The 24,990-nt window shown below is 33.2% G+C and overlaps 1 long non-coding RNA gene across 3 annotated transcripts in view; it reads right to left on the bottom strand.

Moving 5' to 3' along the window:
* The window catches only part of LOC105475609 (uncharacterized), a 765,655-nt gene that overhangs the window by 121,312 nt on the left and 619,353 nt on the right, over positions 1 to 24,990 (bottom strand). For 2 of the 3 annotated variants that reach the window (XR_011622190.1, XR_011622192.1), the window contains 2 exons: positions 16,641 to 16,713; positions 13,475 to 14,830 (listed from right to left, as the gene is read on the bottom strand). The exons of the other annotated variant lie outside the window; for it this stretch is intronic. This is a non-coding gene — a long non-coding RNA (uncharacterized lncRNA). Of the gene's footprint in view, positions 1 to 13,474; positions 14,831 to 16,640; positions 16,714 to 24,990 lie in introns of those variants that run through there. 3 annotated transcript variants of the gene reach the window in all.

The raw sequence follows: 24,990 nt of genomic DNA, 5'->3' as shown, positions 1-24,990 counted from the left end.
GTGTGTGTATAAGTCAGATTAAGTGCAAACCTCCCAGAACCCACATTCCCTTTCTAATAGAGAATTGGCTTGGTATGAAATTATATCTTTTTACCTGATTTATGGCCTAGCCCAGTGGGATTTGAAACTTGGATCTATTGTTTTATTTCTCCAAAAGGAACTTTTCTTGCTTTTCACTGTTATTTTTGAGAATTACATTATTATCCTAACTCTGGAATGATTTATAAATATTCAGGAGTAAGCTTCAATTGTCTTCTGTACAGCTAGTTTTGTGGACTGGGATTTTACCAGTAGTACGTAAATCACCTAGCTAACTCTTTCCTCTGAAATATAAATAATTTAAAATATGCAATGTGTACAGTGTATAACTGGTACAAAGACTAGTGCTCTATCAAGACATATGAGCTTAAGCTTTATCTGTGATCTCATGCTTCCTGTTGAAAAGAGAAGCAAAATTATTTTTTTTAATCGATAGACAAAAAACCATCATTGTAAATACAGGGATGAGACTCTACTTTCACTTAAAAAGTATATTAGGTACAATTTAATACAACAATAAAGACAGCAAAAGATTTTAGTGTATGTTATTTTCTATGATGTGTATTTCTAAATTAAAAATGTTAATTTATTTCAGAAAATTAATTATGATAAAAATAATATTTTATCCTCTCCTTACTTTCTTTTTTCATTGTATTCTTTCTTTTTCTTAAGTTTAAACATAATGTAAAGGTTAAACAAATTGTTTTAAAAGGAAAATTTAATAAATGCCAAATAGGAAAAAAATTTAAATGGTGATTATATTTAGATTATAATTAGAAAAATTTTGCAATGTTTTAGTGAAGACAATTTTGATAAAATATAACCTTGGAAATCTAGATTCTAGTTATTATAAGTTTAATTTTATTGAACTTTTTACTTATGGATGATTATTTATCCATCTTTTTCCATTTCTTAAGAAAAGCATGTTATTTTTTCAGGCTAGTGACAATGTATTTTTACTCTGTTGTGCTGTGACAATGGGATGTCTACTGGAAGAGAATGCTAGAATGGCATTATGTTAAGAAAGTGGAACAGGTGCCAGAAAATAATGCTTATGTTTTTGTATGTTTACTTTAAACCTGGATTAAAAGTTTCAGCAATAGGTACCTAAATGAAACTATGATACATTTTACCATCGGTCTTAGTAAAATTGATTAATTTGTCTTTTAGTTAAAATAGTGTGAAGAATTCAGTCAGTGACATTTTTGTTGAGATAGTGGTCTTGGGTTGGCCTTTGGGAGCTAGGATAATTGTGGGTTTAAAGTTCTTTCATTATATTAATATTTTCTCCTCTCCTTTCAGCTCTCTACTATGTATATCCCTTTCTTTAAAGTTCCCCAGTATGGTTTCTTGAGTCCCCAGATGTCCTTGTGATTCCCTTCCCCTGGTATCGAAGCCTTTGTGTAATCCCATGCCCTTGGGTGGAGGTGGGATTTGTGACCATAACAAGTGTTACTCCAGTGCTTAGATTATAAGACAAAGGTGATGGGATTTTGCAGATGCAATTAAGTTTCCTAATCAGTTAACTTGAGTTAATTAAAATAAAGATTATTCTAGATAGGTCTATTCTAATCAGGAGAGCCCTTTAAAAGGGGATCTACAGGTCAGAAACTTAAAGTCACAGAGATTCTCTCTCTGGGCTTGAAGAAGCAAGCCCTGAGAGTCCTACAGCAACAAGGAAATGAATTGTGCCAACAACCAGTTGAGCTTGGAAGACAGTCTTCCAAGCTGCAGTCCTCACTGATTTCATGATTTCAGCCTTTTACCATGAGCAGTAAACCCAGATAAGCTAAGCCATGCCTGGACTCCTGACCCTGGAAAACTCTGATATAATAAAATTTACTGCATGGCAACAGATAACTAATATACTCAATGATACTATTCATGCCCTACACATCTAGTTCCCAAGTTTTACTCAGGGTATTAATATCACAGTATGTCAATTAATGTTACAGATCACACTGGGCAAATGAGCAAATTTGTGACTTTCTATAACTAGTTAAATCAGTTTCTCAAAGACTTTTCTAATATGCATGGTGAACCTCAAAGAAGGATCAATATAGGCAGTATGTCCTGCACTTCTTAAAAGTTTGAACCATTTTTTCTCCCATGTGGCTACTTCAGAAAATAGTATTCCATAGAATCTACTTTAGGAAAGAAAATTTTGTGTCAATTCATCATACTAGTTTAAAAATCATTACCCTGTCTCTCTAAATGAGAAATCTGATACTAGAGCTGATTAAATAAATTAATTCAAGTTAAGATTTTAATAGCTGTTGGTAGAACAGTGTGCTAAACATTTTGGAATATTTTTACTTTAACATTGAAGCAACAGGGCCTTGACTAGAAGAAATTAATCTCCAATAATGGAGATTTTAATAAATTTCAAAAAAATTATTTTATTGTAAAAGTGTTACAATTCAAAAATATAACTTGAATTAAAGTGCTGTACTCTGATTTCTTCCATGCTAAAGTCCCGTGTGCATTAACGTTTGGATTCCTAAAGTAGGTGTCTGCCAATGAGAAAACACATAGGTCATCCATGTTGTTCCCAAGATTCTAGGTGTGGTGTTTTCTCTTAATGAAAAGGATGGAAAATGGAAGATGTTGCCAGGGAAGATTTTCCTTCTCTTCAGCAGCAGGGCTATTCTTTAAACCTGGCTGCCTCTTACCTGATGAAGTTTCCAGTGAGTCCATTTGCTTCCCTTACCTCTTAAATTTGCTGGTTCCCACTGAGCCATTTGAGATCATTGCCCTGAAATCAATGTGAAGAATTTCAACAACCTTTTCTACCTTTTTTCTGCCTGGAAACTAAGTCTGAATGGTTGCAAAAACAGAATTAATGGAAACGAGTATCAATAACATTTAACTAAATTAATTTAAATATACATCTTTTACTTTAATCTCTATTATTAATGTCTTTTAGCCTAATATCTAAACTATCAGTGTAATATTATTAGGCTCATTGATAGAAATCTAGAGTCAGTTTGTTGACAAGTACCTCTATGTCTTACTTGGTATTTATATAAGAAAATTAATTACTTAAAACACTTGGAAATTTTTTTGTAAACTCAGAATCTTGGAGAGTTTATCCCTATTTTAAAGCATTTAAAAATTTCAAATTTATCTAAAAGATTAAGTTGTACAAAGATTCCAGTGCCTTAGACACTTCCGTTTCACTTACATTCTTAATGGTGTGGTATTATTTTCAGTTATACAATAGTAATTCTCTTCATCCCTGAAAACCATAATGGATTAGAAAATACATTTCTTCCTACATAGTGATGCTATGATTTTAACATTATAAACCAGAGGGTGCTGCCTAAATAAAGGAAAAGAAATTGGACTTTATGATAACTCCAACTCAGGATTTCTAAAATCTGGCAGCATTGACATTTTGTGCCAATAATTCTTTGTTGTAGGGGGCTGGCCTAGGTATAAAAGGATGTTTAGCAGCATCCCTGATCTCTACCCACTAGACACCAGTAGCACCCCCTCCTTCATTTGTGACAAACAAAATGTCTTTAGATATTAACAAATGTGCCTTGGAAAACAAAATCTCTCCCAGTTGAGTTTAACTGATTTAATTTTACAATCTTTACAATTTGTGGATTGATTGGCTTTCTTTTAATTTGGGGAAATTTTGATTAACATTTTGAAAAATTTTATTGTTATTAGTGATTTGGTGCTAAGTTGGCCAGATAGCACAACTAGTATTCCAATTGTGTTTTTATTTGTTGGTTTTAATCCATGTTAACAATTAGTGTACAAAACTAAAATCTTTTAGCACTTGGTGAAAAGTGTTCAAATATTGCTATCTGGCAGATTTTTTTTGATGCATCTATTTTAACTTTGAAAGTGTTTACAATTATTGTAAAAGTATTGAGGATGATTAGGGAGTTTGGTAATTGGTAGGAGTTGAGCCAACACAGACATTCTGTATTTTGGAAACTCATTTAACTTGCAGAAACTTCCTGATTTGCTCTGGTTTGGCTAGCAATAAATGAATGGACATTTGATAACTAGAAATAATTACTTTGTCAGTGTTCCCTTTTGCTTACTTTAACTGCAGCAGTTGGAATTGAGTAAGTGTTGCTTATGCATTTTGAAAAAAAAAATCTGCTCTGGCTTGTGCTTTAGCCTTCTAAGATTATTTTAGAAACAAATTATTTTACATGTTCTTGTTAACTGGTCCTAGAATCTTACTTATTTCATCCTTCATGGTTTCCTGAAAATTCAAAGTTCAAAGTTCTGAAAGTAGGGAAAGACTAGGATGAAAATTCTCAGCTTTGCTAATTTTTGAAAGGAATAAGTTCAATAATGGAGACAATGGGTTACCAAAAAAATTCAGAACAAGGGGAAATTAGGAACTTATAGTAGAGGAGGGATATAGGAAAAAAAAATTGGCCAGTGGCCTGACTCACCCAAGTTGGAACATAATGATTTCCTCAAATACAAGATTGCCAGGAACAAGGAAGGATGCATCTCCTTTTTTGAAGCTTTCTGTAGGAAAACTGCCTTCACTCTGAAGAATGACTTACTAGTTTTGGTGTAACATATCTGTCACTTCACACCCTCTGGGTCATTTTTCCAAGGTCCCTCCCCACAGTACCAGGGCACCTGGATCAGGATGGCTTCTTGCATCAAACCACACAGTGTGCACAGGAAGGTATTCTCTCGAATCATCCTATCCTGTGTTGATCCCAAATCACTAGTCTAGAATCTTTCCCTGTCTTGTTTGCCTTTTTGGTGCTATTTTTCTTTGCTATTCCCTGATCTTTCATCAAACATGCTTCCATATCTTTGAAACACTCAGAGACAGAGTCAGGTACAAGCCATTCTGCTCCCAGCAAGCTATTATGCTTCCAGGAGCAGATAGAAATTCACTCTTAGGCAGACGCATTTGGGAAGGGCATTATCTGATATTGCCCACAATCTTACAGAGCCCTCAGAAGCTTGTCAAGCAAACATTTTTGTATACTCTCATATCAGCAAGTAGAAATTTCCTAATTCTTAATATTACTCAAGCAACACTTCCAAAAATAAGTCATGTTCTACCCAAAAGGTAAATACTATTGTTCACCTTAGAAGAAATAAACTGCCTAAAAATGTAAAATACAGATTTTTTTTGAGCTATAAAACCTTAAGATTAAATTTTTATTATAGACTCGATTACATGCATTTAAACCAGGCCATTTTGATATGTCAAGAAATAAATTCCTTTGAATCCATGATTATTCAGTTCACTTATTACAAAGTCTGCTTGAGAGCAAGTGTTATTTTGAGGTTACTATATGTTTGAACAACAGCCATAGTGCCTAAATGGATGTTCTTTGGTTTGAGGATCCTTTCTGGAAAGAGGTAAATATTACTCATAGTTTTCTCTTACCTTAACTTTTATATTTCTTTCCTTCTCACTGTCATTTAATGATAATTTTAATGTTTCAAGATTTCTGTCTCTTATTACTTCTCCCCAACACACACACACACACACACACACACACACACACACACACACACACAGTGAGAATGAGAACCAGAGAGAAAGAGATATTGAGCTTCATGCCAACTTTCCTGGCTCTTCAAAAAAACCTATACTCTCTGTTCCTTTCTACTCATTGCCTGTCATTCTTCAGCTACCTCTCTAATTCCAGTCTGGCTTCCTCTCTAACAGTTTGAAATTCTATTTTTGCTAAGGCCACCTTTATCTTCTATGTCATTTAATAGAACAAGTAACCATCACCTATATCTCATTTGATCTCTCATTGGCACTCACCTCTGTGGTTTCTCTCTTCCACTGGCTCACAGGTCACTGACTGTCTGGATTTCTTTTTACTTTGATGAACATATTTTACAGATTCTGTAGCTGTCTTCTTTTTCTCTGTCTGGCAATTTTGGAATTCCTAGGATTCTATTCTAATCTTCTGCTATGGTTTGAATGTTTGTCTCCACTGGAACTCATGTTGAGATTTAATTGCCATTGTAAAAGTATTAAGATGTGGGGTCTTTAATAGGTTATCAAATCATAAGCACCACCCTTATGAATGAATTAAGGTCCTATCATCAGAGTTGCTAGTTATCTCAAGAGAAAGTTGTAATAAAGCCAGCTCAGCACCTGATACATTCCCTTTTGCATGTGCTCACTTGTCCCTCCACTCTTCTGCCATGAGATTACACAGCAAGAAGACCTCACCAGAGGCTGGCACCATACGCTTGGACTTATCAGCCTCTAGAACTGTAAGAAATAAATACAATTATTTTCTTTATAAATTACTCAGCCTATGGAATTCAGGTAACAGAAAACAGACTAAGATAGCCTTTTTTCTTTCATGTCACGTATTTATTGTCTTAACCATCTCATGGCTTCATTAACCTCTATACACAGATGACTCCTATTTTAATTATCTATTATTTTCTATAACAAACCACTCCAAAATTTGCTGGCTTAACTATGTTATTATTTCTCACTATTCTTAGTGTTGACTTTACTAAACGAGGTTGCTTTTTTCATATAAAATTGGATTTGGCTGCATCATCTATAGACTCAATTGTGCTGGGACAGTCAAGATTTCTCATTCACCTGGCAGCATTTGATGCTGGTTATTGGCAAAGGGTTCACTTGAGACTGTCAATTGGATAATCAACATGTGTCCTATACATGTGGCTTGGGTTTCTCACAGTATGATGGCTGAGTTCCAAGAATTGTTCCAAGAGTGAGAAACACTAGAGGGGGACATGGATGCTTCAATCCTCTTAAAAAGTGTGTCTGTAACTGGTATATCATCACTTCCACCATGTTCTATATGTTAAGCTATCACAGGGCCAACCCAGATTCAAGGAGGAATGAAAATAAATGCCACATGTTGATGGAAAGAGTAATAAAACGTGTTTGGTCATTTTTAGCCCACAACAGTGAGCCCTCAGTCATAAACTATTTAAATTCATTCTACATGCAAAATACCCTGACCATTCCCTATGACCCTCAAATTCTCAGTTTGTGAGGGAATTAGGTTCAATGTCCATCATTCCATTATCTAAACCAGGTCCAGGTGTGAATAAGGCACCTCAGGCTCCTCTTGAGATGAAGAGCTATGAACTTGAAAACAAGTTATCTGGCCCCCTCAAACTCAATATGTAATAGTGAGACAAGGACAGTAGAATATGATAGACACACACATTCCGAAAGTACAGTAGCAAATAGCAGTCACTGGTTCATGAACATCCTGAAATTTAGGTGAGCAGATGTGAGTTCCTTGGTTAGGGTTTCTTCCAGCTTTCCTGGGTTGATTCTGCCTCTTCGCTTTTTCCTCTGGGCTCCTGACTCTTCCATATGGGTCTCCCTTTTCCCTAAGAAACAGCCCACATGTGTAGCTGAGTGACTTTCTCAGGCTGTGTTCTTTTTGTTGAAAATTGAGTATCTCAAAGATCTCTTAATTTTGAACTGTCACTGTTTTTGTTTTTTTGCTTAGTACAAATTGGTATACTTCCTATAGATTCTTTGTGGTTTTCCTGAGTATAAAAATATAAGCCATTTTCCTAGACAAAAGTGACACCAAAATTTCTTTGTAAAAGGCCTTTTCCTACTTTGAACAGAGAGTTTTAGAAGCCTCATTGTCTAGAAGAAAGTTTCAAAGAGGCACACCTGAGTTTTTAACAAATGTCAAATCCTTCTGAGTTTTTAACAAAAAGTTCTTATAGCCACATATCTGAGATCTTGACTTTGAAACTGCACTTTTACTGACAGTGCCTTGGATTTGATCTTTGTCCTAAAGTAATTTCTTACTTTGAGAGACTTTTGTTGAAAGAGACAGGGAATAAGAACAATTCCCAACAAGACTTGCTTAAGAAATACTCCCTCTAGATCCTGTTTGAAAACTAATTTTTTTTTTAATTTCCTCTCTCTATGTATACCTTATTTTATTCAGGAAAAACAGTTGGCACTTTCAGTATTCTGCTGCTAAGCTATTCAATAAAATATAAAAATTTTCATTTGCTTTATTTTCTATTTTTTGTGTTTCCACAAAAAACATAAGCCCTCTTCCTCCTTTCCAGCATCAAATAACATTTTTCTCCATATTGTTCCATTTTTTCACTAGCAGTCTGCTTTACACTACCTTCTACCTGCTTTCTAGGTCCAAAGCCAATGACAAACATTTTAGCTTTTTGTTGTTTCAGCACCTCACTAATTTATGTTTTGGTTATTATTGCTGTGTATTACTGCAAAATTCATGGCCTAAAACAACAACTATTTCATTATCTCTCATGGTTCTGTGGATATACTAGGTTCAGCTGGGTGGTTCTTCTGCTCAATTGCACTCGAACATCTAAATGGCTCCCTCATATGGCTGATACTTGATGCTGCCTATTTGCTGGGACAGCTGGGGCTGTCATCTAAAAGTGAACATCGATTTAGCCTCTGGGTTCTGGAGGAAAGTGTCCCAAGTGTAAGCATTTCAAGAGAGAAGAAGCAGTGCTTTTAAAGGCTGGGCCTAGAACTACCACAACATCACTTTCACATCATTGTATTGATTAAACCATCATAGGGCCAGCTCACATTCAAAGAGGAAGATAAATAAACCCCATTTCTTGATTTTTTTAGAGTGACAATTTATGGCCATCTTTAATCTGTCACAACTTGCAAATGTCTGTAACAAGATATTTCTCTTGAGCTACAGACTTGTATACTCTGCTACCCACTTGACATATATACCTGGATGCTTCATAGGCACGAGGACTGACTTCATGGCATGTGACATGTGCAGTCACACAGGACCTCAGATTTTGGGTATCACACACTTAGTTTAATGATCTGCTATTGCAGTCTTAAATTTCATAATAATTGTTGAATAAGGACCTCTGATTTTTATTTTGCACTAGGTAGCCAATCCTGACTGCTATCTTAAAGGCAGCCTCTACCTTCTTCACTGTTCCTTATCTAATTAAATAGGAATAAATCTCCTTAATATAAAATTCAAGACCAAATTTGACTTCTTAACTTTTGCTTGCAAAGCACTTAGAGCACTCTTTGTTATTGCATTTATCACACATAGAATTACTTGTTCAAAATTTTCCTTCATTTCTAGAGTATAGATTTATCATCTCATGAGGCAAAGGACCTCTTTATTCATGTCATATTTCCAGCATTTATAAAGAACCTGGCAATATAAAAATCTTAGTATGTATTGAATGAATGTAGAAACAAATGAATTAAAAATGTATCAGGTTTTAAGTAAGGGGAGATTACCCTTGGGATAAAAACACAAGTCATATAGATTGTATAATTTAAGTAAGTTTGTGTTTTTTTTCAGAAATAATAACAGCAGTATCTATCAGATTTTATGACACAGAAGCACTGGTGGCTCTTCCTTCCCTTCCCCCTTCCCTCCCTCCCTCTGTCTTCACCTTCTTTCTGTCTCTCTCTATTTCTATCTCGCTTTCTCTCTGTTTTACTTTCTTTCTTTCTTCCTTTGGATACATGCTTCCTTTGGATATCATGATAAACAAAATATTTTTATCTACTATTTGATCAAAATTCAATGTGCAAAATGTTAACAAAATAACCTTTAGAAATATGACATTCCTAATCACATTCCATAGCACTGAGATTCCAAGTGATTTTAATCAACTAAGCAATATCAAAGTGAAAGTAACAGATTAAATGGAAATTAGAATGCTTTAATGTAAAGAACTTTTGAAGTTACAAATAAATAGACCTATGAGAAAGGAAAAGAGGCAAAGAGGGAAAATAAACAGCTGCCATACCTAATTTTAGGGAATAAAAAATTACCTACTAGAGTAACCTCAAATATTTTAATTTATGGTAAGACTTGAACTATATGAAAAGTAGCATATAATTTACCTGATCTCTAATATTCTTTCTATATGTAACAGTTAATTTTAGACTTTTCTTTAAAAACTCTAAACACCTCCAGCTGGTTTTGTAACTGGTCAGTAATTTGGCTAGCAACAGTGATAGGCTGGCTGAAGCTGTCTCCTGTTGGATCTAATCATGAACATCTCTCCCCCACGTTGTATACAGTATAACGGTCGTCATGGGAATATTTACACCATGGATATAAGCAAAACCTATAAATAAGGCTTCTCTGCAACTCCAGAGAGACAAGTATAATACATTTACCATCATTAGAATTGACTAGCGGGTACAATAGATGCATACTCTATCAATAAAAGTAAAATATAGTATCTTTGTTATGCTTAGAATCTTTCAAAGTACATTCAAATGAAATTTATAGCAAGATATTGGTAGAACCTTCTCACTCAATGATGGCTGGAGAAAACCAAACAAAACAAGGCCAGTACTCAAGCAATGGAGAGAACAATTCTCTAGATTTTAAAAATATTTTATCAAAAATTGTCTTAGGCACCTCTACATTTCTTTCCTTGTGCACACAAACAATGCCACGTTTTAAAGTTTCTAAAGAGAAATAAGTTTGTTAACTGTTTCATATTGCAGAATTAAGATTTAAGGCTTACTGATAACCTTAAATTCAGTAGCAATAGGGATGTCATTTCCAACAACTTTGGCTATATAATAGAAATAAAGGTCTAACATAGGTGATCTATGAAAACTATATAGTTCTGAAGCTATATATGCTTTGTTCAGGAAAAAAAGCTTTGAAATTTTCTTAAGTGTAGTAAGTTTTGTATATTGATAGCAGTATTCATTTAGTTCTATGACTATGTGGATCCTTTGAGCTACGTGCAGTGTGTTTGGATGCTTTTTGGCATTCACTTCCTCATGTGTGGTATGTGTTGTGTTTGTGTTTGTATTTGTGTGTATGGTTTGGTTAAAAGTTTTTCCTGTGGGAGTAGCCTTCTATAATTCATTAATTATAATGTTAAAATTTCTATATTCATGCATAATTGAAGAATGTGTTAATGCATCCATGCCAAATAGCCAGAATTAAATTGTCCATAGAAAACGGCATACTCCTCTGTGGTAGTTAAATCTTTCCTTTTGATTTATGAGTATAAACCTATGACTTTGACACTATAATATTTCAAAGTTGCTTGTTGTATAGTTTTGTCTAATTTTAAAAACTATTGACCTATATAGTCACAAGTTTTCAGGTAATGGGAAAGCATCATTCAGAATTCTGAAACATAAAATCATTTGTGGAAGTGCAAATTGGTAGACAATTACATATGAGTAACTGCAAATGTATGCCTGCCATAGAAATGCATTCTTAGAAAATATCAGTGATTGACATAATAATTTATGCATAAAATGTTTTTAAAAGCATTGTGAGGCAAGTAAAAGAAATAAGGAGATAAGCTAAATATCCAAAAGTGGAAATTAGTTAGATTTTAAAATTTATATGGTAGAAAACTGTGGAGTCATGTTTTAAAAATGGAGGTAATGTAAAGATGGCTTTAGAATGTTGACTCTGAAGATAAACATAGGTTTGAACTCAAACTTCATCATCTTATGACTTTGACCTTCAGCAAGTCAATTCAAAGCTTTAGATCCCTGAAGTATAAAACAGATTGTTTAGATGAGTAAGAAAAAAATATGTGTGTGTGTGTGTATATATATATATAAAGACATATAAAAATATGTCTTTAACATGATTCACTAAATGCATATCATAAACATTTAATGAACAAGAGGTGTTATATAGCTTATTTTTAATATTTAATATATAATTAAAGGCTATCAAATATTATGAAAAATGCTATAAATATAAACACAAGCTATAAAATGATAAGCACGGTATGATGCAAATGTTTTCATTTAATAATGTGTACATATGCTTTATTTCAGAAGGCATACTATTCAAATATGTTTCTAAAGGATGGGAAAATATTTACAAAAATGGTAGTAGAAAAATTAATTGAATTTTTTCTTCTTAAACACTTCTTTACTTTCTATGCTTGACAATGAACAGTACTATATAATGAAAAAGTACAAATCTTCAAGAAAAAGATAGTTTTCTGATGTATGTATTCCAACTTTCTTTGGTAGATTTTTTAGAGGAGGACTTGATTTGAATACATAAGCAAAAATTCTAGTAATTAGTAACAGCTTGAAAATAAACAAAACATTTGTTGTCAAATTCTTAAGATGTGATTTTTAAAATCCTCCAAATCGTAGAAACTTTATGACAAAAGCTGCTTGATATTTTATACTTATACAGGTTTGGCCTTAGCTAAAGTTATAAATATTGTTTGTCACATACTTAACACAAACTTTTTCTTGTTATAAAGATTTATTATTTTATTTTACACGTTCTTGTTAAATTCACCCTTTCTAATCCAGTCTGAAGTGTTGGAGAAAGCAATGGCATAAGATGAATGAGAAACCGTAATCACGTGTTCACCAATGACTCACGAGCCTGGGCAGATGACTTACTATAGTTGGATTTGCCTTTATCAAGAATGAAAATAGGACGTTTGATAAAATAATTGCATACATCTTCAAGGATATTTTTCTTCTCATTCAAGTTAACATGTCATCTGAAAATGACCATCTAGAGTGTGCATCCTAATTTCCAAAAAGTAGAAACAGGTTTCTGAGGCAAGGTTTTCAGAGTAACTTCAATGTTTTTATGTTACTGGTAGAGGAACATTTTTCAGTGACAAACTGTTATAATTTATCAAATTATTGAATTTTCTAATGAAACAATTTTAGTATGAAATCCAAATGTCTCACTTTACAGATGAGGAAATGGAGACCCAGGGTGATAAAATGGCCTACCCAAGGATGTACAGCTAATCTTGCAAGGGCCTGGGGCTACCCAGAAGCTAAGGCCTGTTTTTTTGTTGTTGTTGTTGTTGTTAGTTTGTTTTTTCATTTTCTGTCCCAAGTACATCACACATTTTTCTAATTAAATCTTTATTTTTAAAGTCCAGGTGTCATCTAACATAAGGTATAGCTAACAAAGACATTTAAACTGTTTACTTAAGAGTTTTTGCAAATGCAAACTTAAAACAAATAGCAATGCAACAACTTGGAAATGAGTTTATCCTTTAACTTAAACATTCAGCTGCACAGCTGAACTCTGAACATCTATAAGTGGATTTTGCACATGTAGGTCCTAGGTTCAAATCCAACCAGCTTACTCTTCAAGTATCACCCAGTTGAGCTTTTTAGTAAAGATCTTTTTAAAAACTTTATTAGTATTCACCACCTGCCTAGTAATACTTTTGGATTCTGGTTGCCTGTTATTTAACTTAGATAAGCTGATTTTTTAAGGAAAATTGTATGTCAGTAATTATATAATATTTAGATGTTTAATTCTAATAAGCATACATTTTAGATTTGAGGATATTTTAAAGTGTTACTGACAAAAATGAATATATAAATGTTATTACTAATACTTCAGTCATGTATTTAGTAACTGTAATATAAAAACATAACTAGATATAGTTAATAATGTTTAAAAAACAAGGTTTTTAAAAAGTTGCCAGTGAAACTTCTTTATATTGTGTGTATTTAAATATAAATAATTTTCTTATATAGTAATGGATTTTCTGTGCAGCATACTTAGAAAAGATCGATAAACAAAAACGAAGAAAATTCCCTGTAATTGCACTGCCCAGTGAATTAATAGGAATATATAGCTTACTTAAAACAGATACTTCTGCTCAAAAGTCTTGAAATAATTATAGTGATTATGTATATGCATATACTTATAATTTATCTCCCATATATGTTTTCATAATGGTAGATAAATTAGAACTATTTCACTAATAAGAATAGTGATATATTTCCTCATTAGAATATTTTTAAATTATTGCTATTGCTATTTTAAATCTTAGACACAATATTTTGTGATTTAATGTGTATAAGTTTTTGGCATTTCTGTATTTTCTAGATAATGAAGATGATTACTATTTCTGATGCTCTATTTTCTAGCCACTTAGTCCAAGTGATATTTTGTAACTTTGAGCTAAATGAGAGTCAACTCTTTAAACATCAAATATGATATTAAACTGTAGAAGGCAATCTGTTCTAATGTCTTTGTCAATATATTATCTATCTTATTTTTAGTGTAAGCTTTTTTCCTCAGATAAAACCACCCCACACAAATATATATCCTTTAATGGAAGTATCTGTCAGATGCATTAGAGCCAGTCTTGTAAATATTTATCAAAGCTACTTTTAAAGTATGGTACTTTTTTAAACCACTACTCATAACCATTTGAAACTGATATGGTATATTGAGTAAATAGAGAGTTCAATCTATTTTAAATGGTATGTTAGTTGCCTAACAAACTGTAAAAGCAGTTTTAGAGTAGTAAGAACCTTGAGTGAATTGTGAAAAATGACATAAAATCTTCAACAGTCTTTTTTTTTTTTTTTTTTTGACATGGAGTCTTGCTCTGTCTCCCAGGCTGAAGTGCAGTGGCGTGATCTCAGCTCACTACAACCTCCGTCTCCCGGGTTCAAGCCATTCTCCTGCCTCAGCCTCCTGAATATCTGGGATTACAGGCACCCACCAATATGCCCGGCCAACTTGTGTATCTTTGTAGAGACGAGGTTTCACTATGTTGGCCAGGGTGGTCTTGAACTCCTGACCTCAAGTGATCCACCCGCCTCGGCCTCCCAAAGTGCTGGGATTACAGGCGTGAGCCACCACACCCGGCCCAACAGTCTTTTTTCTGAACTTGAAATATTTTACTTATAACTTAGATGGTTTATCAATGATAATATTAAAAATCATTCAAAACTATAAAAGTAATTTGAAATAATCTCCCAGAGTGACATTTTAATGTTGGTTGGATAAATACTGTGCTTCTTCAAATGGTCTTTCAAATTTAATTCTTGCTACAGAGAAAAGAATAAGATATTAGTTAATTTAATAACATTACATGCCATGTTAAAAAAATGAATTAAAAGAACAGTAAAGCTTCAACATTCTTCATTTTTCAAACATTCTTATTCTATTGAAAATTAAAGTTTGTTCAAATTGCATCAAATTATTTATAAGAAGTCTCCTGTTAGATGTTACTTATTTTTATAAGAATGCATATTATCTACTATGTATATTTTGCTATCTAATTCAACAATCTATTGCCTTTTATGTACTTACAGTCCATCTGTAATGCCATAGCTGATTTTTATATCTTAACAAGAAATACTACTTCTGCAAATAAATTAACATGCTATTTACTTAACTATTTCTTTTCCTCTAATTTTGTACTTGCTCTATTTTCTTATTTCTTAATTATTCATCTATCACTCTTCATTTAATAAATAATTATTAGCATATTATTGTATGCAGAAAAGCATGGTAAACAAGAATAAATATTCAAGGTCCTCTCCCTTAATGAACTTACATTTTAATAATAAAGATATGATATGTAGTTGACATACACATTTTATTACTGAAGTAATAAATGTGAGTGTATTATAAAAATTTTTGTACTTTAAGATTTTTAAGCCTGCTAACTCATATCACTTTTTTTCAACCTGCCACCAAGAACACTTGGAAGACTTAAAATGCTAATCAGCAAAGTGTGTGTTATTCTTTTCTAAGCGGGAATACCAGCATAGGTTTGTATCTTTGCAGAGACAGGGTTTCACTCTGTTGGCCAGGGTGGTCTTGAACTCCTGACCTCAGGTGATCCACTGGCCTAGGCCTCCCAAAGTGCTGGGATTACAGGTGTGACCCACCACATCCAGCCCAACAGTTTTTTTTCTAAACTTGAAATATTTTACTTATAACTTAGATGGTTTATCAATGATAATAATAAAAATCATTGTTGTGCAGATCTTGACAGAAACCCACCATACTTTTGGGGTCAGGAATACTATCTAAGAAGTACAAAAGGGCTGGATATACATTAGCATCATAACTCACAAAATTATATTAAAGCATTATTTCACAAAGAATGATATGTCTATCATTGGTGATGTGGGATATATCTAGATCATGGATCTAAAATATATAGCCCATGGGCCACATCTAGCCTGTTTTTATAAATAAAGTTTTATTGGAACACAACCATGCCCATCCATTTATTTGTCTGTGGCTGTTGTACTAGAACAGCAGAGTTGAGTAGCTGTGACATAAACTACTCTGGGTCTTAAAAAACCCTAAATCATTTATTGCCAGGCTCTTTACAGAAAAAGTTTGTTGATCCCTGACTCAAGTAACACATATTTATGACTATATATTAATTTTATTGTTTAATGGAATCTCTCTGTGTGTGTATCTCACACATACATACGTAATACCAAACTGTGACTTCAATTTATTATTGTTTGGGATAAGGCTAAATATATTTAAGAATAAATGTGAGTTGAAAACATACATAATAATACATTTGATACATAGATATAACAACTATGAAATAAGATTAGATGGAGACACATGTCTTAGGAATAAACTTTCTGTAGCATAAAATCGCTTGATTTTACATTAGTTAAAAACTTGTCAGCAGACAACAGGAAAACCACAGAATTATAATTTGAAGACCAAAATTTCCTCTTGAGGGGAAATCTGGAATTTAAACTATCCACACCAGATACACCTCTCCTCCTTTTTCCCTCCTTCCTCCTCCATTCCCACACAAGTGACTAGACACAAGAATACACATGCAGATGGTTTCTGACTTGTGATAGTATGACTTACAATATTTTGACTTTATGGTAAGTTTGGATGTGACCCATCATGGAGCATCTGTATATAAAAACTGAAGAATACACTAGATATAGAAAAAAAGAAGAAAAGAAGGAAGGCGGGAAAGTGGGAAGGAGGGAAAGTGGGAAACGAGGAAGGGAGGGAGGAAGGAAAAACAAAACAAATTTGTCAGTAATATATAAGTATTATTTTGTGTAAGAAAATGTTTTTTTTTCTGAACACACATAGTTTCAGCATTATACATTTTTATAAATATCCTATGCTATACTCTCAACCCTATTCTGTGGGCAATATAACATTTTAAAGGTATTGCCTGATCTGCTTAGAATTTCTAAGCTAAGATATATTTACATCAATAAAGAACAGAAAGTAAAATATATGCAACTTTTTATTAAAATCTATGTCTATATTAAGCAATATAAGACTGAGTTAAGCTTAAACCTCAATTTTATCATTCATAAACACTCATAATCCCCATCTCGGGTCCAGTTAACTTGACCTTTGATCACCATCTATGGTAGGAGTCACTGTTCTTTAGTATAACCAGAAGTGAGGAAAAGGACTTTGTCTTCCTACTTCAGTATTCCTAGCACCTAACACAAAGTTGGCACATGGTGGCACTCGGAACATTTGCTAAGTGGGTGCATCAGGATGCTTCCATTTTTCTTGTCTTCTTTTTCTTTTCAACAGATTATTTAACTAGAAAGAAAACCAGTTTCTTCTAGATCTCAAAGTTTATTATGAGCAAATTAGTTAATGGCTTTTCAAAGATACTTTAGAAATATAGGGCGATATTTCATCAAATGTAAATACTTAAGCTTTTTGAAAATAAGAATTATAGACATGGATGCAAAAAAGGAAAAGTCAAAAATGTTTGACCTGCAAAACTATATAATTTGAGGTTTGGCTGATACAGTAACATTATTCTATTTCTTCCCAACTGATTCGGCCCTCTCTGCTCTTCCAGGTTGCTGGAGTAAATGCATCCTTGACCCAAAATGAAATGTTTCATCTACTTATTTAAAGGCTTTTTAAAAAATGTCTTTGCTTTTAGCAGTCAGTGTTCCCCTCTGAAATACTCTGCTGATTCACAAAGCTGTCTGAGAAATTCATGATGTCGCTGCAATATCAGCCTGAATGAGGATAAAGTATCCATTTGGAGATCAGAAAATTTACTTTATTGGCTAAAGGGGTACTCCCCTTTGGTATAAAGAAAGGCATTAGAAAATCTATTAAGGCTGAGTTATGTTCTGCAGTCACCGTCGTTTCTTGTTACAATTAGTATTTCATTTTAATTGTGCTGCTATATAATTTCTAATGAAAAGATACTCAGTGTGAACTCTGAACAAGACTTTTTTTTACTACAAGAGACCATTTTTCCATGGACACTTTTCTGCTCTTCCTTAGGTTATGAAGTGAGGTACAGGGATTTTTTTCTTTTTACTTTATATGTTATAAAGGGCATATTTTAATTGTTTCTGCTCATATCCACCTCTTTGGTAGTTTTTCTTGTTGTTACACCAGGAAAATGACATATGCATCCTTTCCAGTCAAACTGTATTTTGTAATGCCTAGTAAATTAGATTTGCATTGTCTGCCATTTATGTGGCCATTTCATCTAGGTGGTCAGAGGAAGCATATTCTTAGCTTCTTTTTATAAAATGAAGATAGTTTCTCCTTTTTGAGAAAAATAATTGCTTTTGTACTTGTTTAGGACATACTCTATTTTTCACCTTTCTTTGCCTAACACACATTTTTAAGAACCCTTCTACATAACCTCTCTCATTTTCTCACAGTATGTTCATTTATTGATAGAGAGATTACTGAGCACTTACTATATGAAAGGGCTTCACCTTTGTTGTTTTGGCTATGTTAGGTAAAATATGAACAAACATTCTTTGCCTTAACAAGCTCAGAATATTTGATAAAGACAGACAAGTCAGCAACTAACTTAAGGAATTTTGGGAATGATTTCTTCCCCCTGTCACAGAAACCCTGGAAATTAGAAGTGAGCCTTGAGAGACAAGACATTGCAGCTGAAGAAACAGTATTAACAGAAGCATCATGTCATAAAAATAAAAGCATGGAAAATTAAGCCCTAACCCTCAATGTGACTATATTTGAAGATGCTTTAGGGAAGAAATTAAGGCAAAGTGAGGTAATAAAAGGAGACCCCAATCTAATAGGACCACTGTCCTTATAAGAAGAGGAAGAGACAGCACAGATGCTTTTATTATGTATGGTCAAAGGAAAGACTACGTGAGGATACAGCAAGAAGGTGGTCATCTATAAGCCAAGAAGAGAGGCATCTTCAGAAACCAAACCTGATGGCACCTTGATCTTGGATTTCTAGCCTCCAGAAGAGTGAGAAAATTAATTTCTGCTGTTTAAGCCACCCAACCTGTGGTATCTCATTATGACAGTCAGAGCAAACTAATAGGCCTGGAGTAAAATCCTCTCGTCATCGAGTTCCATATGCCCTCTTTATTCTCTCTTAGGGATTTGGCTCTCCAAGTTTGTGGTCTGAGAAATTAGGAAGGTTCTATTAGAATATCATTCCCTCAACTTCTCATAGTAGTGGTGATGAAAGTGAGGAGGAATTTAAAGAGATATTTGTGCAGACAGAAATAATTGGATTTGGCGTGTGATTGGCTTTAGAGATAAAGGAGTGAGACTTGGTAAAGACAACACCTCTTATTTCATCTGTACTGCTTAATCTTCATGATTATTTGCTGAAAACATCCTCTTGAATATAACGAAGCACCTGTGTATTGGTCAATGAGGTGTGTGGTTTTTCTATCATGGACCTAGCATCTATTAGGCTTGGTGTCTCTGGCTTCTGTGATTGCACTGTCCTATTTCTCTTTCAAATCTTGGGCATTGCCTTCCCCCACCACCACCTTTTTTTTTTTTTTTTTTTTTTTTTTTTTTCATCTGACTCCTTTTATTTTAGCTTAAATATTTTTATTACCTTACTAATACTTCATATTGGTTTCATTTCAATGGATGATAGCTAACTGTGTAAACAAAGTAGAATTGGTCATTAACAGAGAAAATAGATACAAATCTTATAAATTTTTGTTTAATAAAAGACATCTGTAATATCCTGTGATTGTGTATGACGTCCCCTGGAGTATACTGGTCTTTTATCTTTGCTCCCTAGTCAAATGATTAAGCTTTATTGACTCACTACTCTGTGTTAGTTGTTCTGTGTATTTTGTTTATTTTATTTTATTTTTTAAATTTTAGATGCCGAGGGTATGTGTCATTTTTTGTTACATGGGTATTACATGAGAAGTCGTGGGGGATGGACTTCTGGTCTACCCATCACCTGAATATTGAATATTGTGCCCCGTAGGTAATTTTTCAACCATCACACCCCTCCCTCCCTCCCTGATTTGGAGTCCCCAGATTCTGTTTTCCCCAAGTTTATGTCCATATGTACCCTTTGTTTAGCTTCCACTTGTAAACGAGAACATGGAATATTTGATTTTCTGTGTCTGTGTTAGTTCACTTAGGACAATGACCTCCAGCTCCATTTATGTTGCTGCAAAAGACATAATTTCAGCCTTTTTATGGCTGTATACTATTCCATAAAGTATATATACCAAACTTTCCTTATCCAATCAGCTATTGGTGGACACTTAGGTTGGGTCCATTACTTTGCAATTGTAAATAGTACCACACTAAGCATACAAATTCTGGTGTCTTCTGATATAATGATTTATTTTCCTCTGGGTAGATACCCAGTATGGGGATTATTGGGTCAAACGGTAGTTCTCTTTTTAGTTCTTTGAGATATCGCCATACTTTATCTCATAGAGGTTGAGCTAATTTACATTCCTACCAACAGCATATGAGCATTCACTTTCTTTGCATTCATGCCAAGATCTGTTGTTTTTTGACTTTTTAGTAAAAGCCATCCTGAATGTTGTAAGATGGTATCTCATTGTGGTTTTAATTTGCATTTCTCTGATAATTAGTGATGTTCAGAATTTTTTTCATGTGTTTTTTGGCAGCTTGTATTTCTTCTTTATAGAAACACTTGTTCATGTGCTTTGCCCAGGTTTTAATGGGGTTGTTTGCTTTTCTTGTTGAGTTGTTTCAGTTCCTTATAGATTGTCAGAATTAATCCTTTGTCAGAGGCATAATTTGTAAATCTTTACTCCCATTTTGCCTTGTTCCTGTTCTTAGAGGAAATGCTTTCAATTTTTCCCCATTCAGTGTGATGTTGGCTGTGGGTTTGTCAGAGATGACTCTCATTATTCTGAGGTATGTTCTCTCTATGCCTAGCCTGTTGAGGGTTTTATCATGAAGCAATGTTGGATTTTATCAAATATTTTCTCTGCATCTATTGAGATGATAATATGGTTTTTGTTCTTAGTTCTGTTTATGCAGTGGATTACATTTATTGATTTGCATATGTCAAACCATCCTTGCATCCCTGGAATAAAGACCACTTGATCACGGCAAATTGTCTTTTTGATGCGCTAGGAAAGGTCATTTGCTTCTAAGATTTTTATTAAAATTCTTTTTTTTTTTAAACTGCAATGTATAAATCTACAGTCCTATACACTCAAGTTACACTTACACAAATGCCCTCTGGATTTTTTTAGTTAAATGTCTTTGCAGCAATGTAATTCATTGTGTAACTTTCTATAGTTGACAAAGTATCTTCATATATACACTATACAGTTTTTCCACCCAATACTATAAGGTTGGTGGTATTATTTCCATTTCACGTGTAGGATGCTGATCCTCAAAGAGGTTAATTTTTCAAGCCATGAAATTAGGTATGGAAGCAAGAAATATTCAGATATCAACCACAGAGCTATTTAAACTTGTTCAGAACTTTTCCAAGCAAGTCCAAAACCGGTCAAGACACTTTTCAAATGGAATTTGGGGTGTTATCAATGTTACCTGCCAATGGTCTCCTTTTCTCAAATTTCTCAATTAACAGGGCTATTATTTTCCTAGTCAGCCTTTCATCAAGTCCAATATCTGGAAATTAATCAGTAGTTGCTGAGAGTGTGGTGAAGTGAATAAATAAATGGTTTTCTTAAAGTTGATTCTCTCATTTAATGCCTATATAAAATCACATACAAAGTCATTAATCAATATGATTCTTCATTCCCACTGCAGCCACCCAAGATACTAGAAAGAACAAACAAGGGAATTGGCATAAAGAAAGATGGATTTTTGTATCCCTGTTCAGTAAGGAATATCCTATATATTTTTAAATCCAGTGGCAAATTGTTTCAAGTACTTAAATTTAGTTCTTAGGTAATGTAATAAAAATAAAATCTTAATTTTTGATCCTATGCTGTTTTCTATTTACAAGTCTGTTAATTATCACACAAAGAGCAATATTTGTAATGTGGTCTCTCATATTTGTATTGGTCTTTCTACCAATTAAACTTAAGTTTTAAAAAAGACACAATAATAATTTAAATTAATATATTTATGTTTTCTTAAAGATTTAGAAAGTAATACTGGTGACTAGTGACAATGATATAAGGAAGACTAAACATTTCTTAATCACAATAAATGTTTACTCTGGTCTGGAGACCATTTCTTATTTGATCATCCTCGGAAAATATAAAATGTCAGGGCCATTATTTTTTATTAACTGGATCTGGCATGGACATAAATAGTAAATTGAACTATCTTTTTTGTGGTGGGAATTGAGAGAAACTTAGGTTGAAAAAATATTCAGACATATATTTATATTACATACAGGTACTCATAGATGGGTGAAATTGATTTTAATATATTTTTATTTTATAAATGAAAATCTCAGGTAATTTTGGTAAAACACAAATAACCTGTCTTGTCACAAAAGGAATAGTTTGTATGTCTGGCTCATCACAATTTTAATTGTAAATCTCAGGAAATGCAGAATATGACAATTAAGTTAGGAAGTGCTCAATGGATTGCAGAGTAGTAAATTTTATTAAATTTCTTCATAAAATAACATTGACAAATAATCTAATACAGAACTGTTTGTGCATTGCTGGGTATTGCTGAAGGAAAAAATAGGCAGTTCCAAATTCACTCAGAAGATGAGTTCTACTAGTTCATTCTCAGTCATTTACATGCTATTCTGTGACATAATTTTTAAAATTGTTTGGTTCTTTCTACAAAAAAAGCAGATCTTTATAAGAAGCAACATATTTAACAGAAGAAAGTTAGTATTTCAGTACATTGTAGGACATCAAATATAAATCCATTTATAGAAAACATTAGCTTAATATTTTAATATACATTATAAAATGTATTTTAATGGAAGATACTCATAGAATATAGGAATAATTTGATGTAAAATGTAAACTAGAAGATTTTGAAAAAATAAAGTGAAGACTTTTGGGATTTATTTCCTTTTTCTTTAGCTGGCCTGATTTTTGGTGGTGTTAAAAGTTTCAAACAATGTCTTCTTTGTATGATGCGCTGAAAGAGCATTATCTATGGCATGTGTACATGTCTTTTAACATGTCAACAGTGTCCCCAGGAAAGCAACATCCAACCTCAGCTCCACTAAAAACCAGAGTCATATTGTACTATATATTAGATTTAATAATTCAGGCTCAATAATATAGTGTCTTATGCCAAATATTATCCACTAATATCCAAAAAGTAACCTAAACCACAAACCAGTCTGAGCTCTCGCTCTTCACATTACTTCCTATCACTATCATTAGATATCCACAACATAGGAAAAATCACTTTGACGTAGTTACTCTAATACTAAGACAGCCATAATGCACTGGTTTTACACAAGACTCACCCAAGTTGTACTATGGAGTAGCTATCACAGGTTTTAGAATACTGTGGTGCCTACTTGCTGCACAAGCCTAGGAGCTGGAGAGAGTAAATGTGAATCCCAAAGTTGCATATCTTCCATTCCTATCAGACCTGCGACTTTCCTTATCATTTAAATGGACATGGATATGATAATATGTTTATATTTGCTCCCAGAAAGTATATAAACTGTGATTCTAAAAGTTGGATGTCTACCCCAATGGCACCAAACTAAAAACACATTTAAGTTATGAATTTTTCATAAATTCAACTTAAAGTATAAATGTATGTGTGTCATGACTGTTGAAAGTAATGTTGCCTCTTCAGGATTTCTGCAGCAGTCCCTGATTATAATATTTATTCATTTGGGACACTTATTTACCAAAATTATTCTTTACAGTTTTATGTTTTCATGTGTCACTCTTGATTAGATAATAAGCATGAAGCTGGCTAACAAGCTTAACCATAGCCTTACTTGATTGATATCCTTCTTTGAGTTTGTCACACAGGTTAGGCACATTGTAGGTCTCAATAAGACGTTAATTTCTCCAATTTTTTTTAGAATAAAAAAGTTGAAAATGTCTCATCAGCTTTCCCTTCTTTCTTGCTAAAAAAAATCACAAAAATAAATGTGCAAACAGTATTCCACAGGTGAAAAAAATTTGAGTATAGTAGGAGTAAGACAAACAGAATTGCATTATCAGAAAAGAACAGAGAAGACTGAAAAAGTACAATTTAATGCATATAAGTAAAATATATGTTTAAAAACATTTGTATTATTGGTTACATTTTTTACCTCTTACTTTTTATTTTTGACCTTTCATAGATGTAGTCAAAATGAACTTTGATGAATAGGAAAAAAAATCAGAACAAGAATTTTATTTATTTTTGTAGTCTTTATAGAAGATTTTAATCATATCTTACAATGCACAGCATTTCATATAGATACTCTAACTTACATTTTTGTTCTTTGCAATTCTTCCTTGGTTAATAGCCCTAAGGATCATTTATGTACTTATGTAGTGTTTTTACTGTTTCTATATACTACCCAACCTTGCTGGTTTCCCCCTATCCCTTTAGATTTTCCCCTATCCATTTGGATTTTTCCCATTACCTCAAAATTTTCAACACTTTATCTTGCAGAATCATTTGGTTTTGTCATAATTTCTAAATAACTGAATCCAGGTGGAATAGAGTTCTTGAGGTAACAGAAATCATCCTCTGTAGAAGCAGTTTCTATTGATTTATTAGTTTTTCTTTGCTATCTCCCTTTTGCTTGGGTTAAATATGTATCTTGTAAACATATTTATTGTTAGCACAGTGGTTTCCCATGACAAACCCCATACTATCAATACATTCCTTTCCATGTCCACCGCACATAACTTAGCATTTCCAAAATGGATATAAAATGAAATCATTTTAGAATACACTTCAGTCACCCAGACAAAATTGATTTAGACTAGTATCTCTGACTATATAAAATACATTTATTATTATTCCAACATTCATTAAAAGCTTAGAACTATGTGATAAGGAAGATGAA

The sequence above is a fragment of the Macaca nemestrina genome, chromosome 4 (assembly GCF_043159975.1).
Source record: "Macaca nemestrina isolate mMacNem1 chromosome 4, mMacNem.hap1, whole genome shotgun sequence".
Lineage (NCBI taxonomy): Eukaryota > Metazoa > Chordata > Mammalia > Primates > Cercopithecidae > Macaca > Macaca nemestrina.
Note: the sequence above shows the minus strand (reverse complement) of the source record. Positions and strands in the feature narration are given on the sequence as shown.